The following is a 1,362-nucleotide window of genomic DNA, read 5'->3' on the forward strand; positions in this document are numbered from 1 at the left end:
TGTGTAAATGTACCACAGTTTCTGTATCCATTCCTCTATTGAGGGACATCTGGGTTCTTTCCAGCTTCTGGCTATTATAAATAAAGCTGCTATGAACGTAGTAGAGCATGTGTCCTTATTACCAGTTGGAAGATCTTCTGGGTATATGCCCAGAACATGATAGCTTTAAAACTCTTCAAGGTGTAGACACAGAGATCCAATGAAGGTCAGCTTCTCTTCCAACAATACTACCTTCTTCATACCCATACACATGTAATTCCTAAGACTAGTCACAGAAAACCGTCCACATGCAGACTTTCAGGTACATTCAGCATTGGGACACAACAAGCTTCTTGCATTTTAATTGGACTCTAATCCCATCATTAGGGCAAGAATTGTTTTCCTTTGGTCTCCAGTAAGTTGTTTAGTGTTATTCTTAAATTCCTTAAAAGACACAGTAAAAGCACATGTCAAAAGAATCAACCAGGAGGAAAGCAAAGAGGGCTAAAACTCTAAGGCACCTGGAGAATTAATGAAATTTGGAAACATGTTTCAAAAACAACTCTGATACCATCACAGATCACAACCAACAAAATATTATCATAAGAAACCATGGTCAGCTGATAAGTTTAAACTCAATAAAAAATGTTCCAAGAGCACAGTGAAAAGTGGGATTTTTTTTTATTTCCATTAGAAATATTTGAATAAAAATGTTGCTGTAGTTTGGTTATAAATTCCATAATTGTGTTGGCTATTCTTATGTAAACTTGACATAACAAGAGAAGAAGAAGCCGCAATTGAGAAAATATCTCCATAAAGTTAGCTATAGGCAAGCCTGTAGAGCATTTTCTTAGTTAGTGATTATGGATGGGGCCACATCTATGCAGGTGGTCTAGGTTCTATAAGAAAGCAAGCTGAGCAAGCCAGTAAATATCACTCTTTCTTGGCATCTGCATCAGCTCCTGCCTCCAGGTTCTTGCATGTCCTCACTTCCCTGGATGATGGAAAGCAATATGGAAGAGTAAATCAAATATACCTTTCTTCCCCATGTTACTTTGGTCATAGTTTTTCATCACAACAAAGAAACCAGAACCAGTGATGCAGTATTATTATGATGGCCATGCTTTGACAGAACTTTACTTAGCATGCAGCAAATCTGAGTTAGAAAAGTACATATGACAAAATCCCAAAACATTGCTCGTTCTATATTCATACTATCTAGTGATTTTTATGTTAAAAAAAGAACTAAAACTTCAACAGCTCCTGAGAAGAAACATGCCATACACACACAAACACACACACGCAGACACACGCACACGCAGACACACACACGCAGACACACACACACACACACACACACACACACACACACACACACACACA

General features: G+C 38.0%; 1 protein-coding gene across 1 annotated transcript in view; it reads right to left on the bottom strand.

Moving 5' to 3' along the window:
- Positions 1–1,362, bottom strand: part of Dok6 (docking protein 6) — a 416,578-nt gene that overhangs the window by 380,353 nt on the left and 34,863 nt on the right. The window lies entirely within an intron of this gene.

Source organism: Mus pahari, chromosome 15, assembly GCF_900095145.1.
Source record: "Mus pahari chromosome 15, PAHARI_EIJ_v1.1, whole genome shotgun sequence".
NCBI lineage: Eukaryota > Metazoa > Chordata > Mammalia > Rodentia > Muridae > Mus > Mus pahari.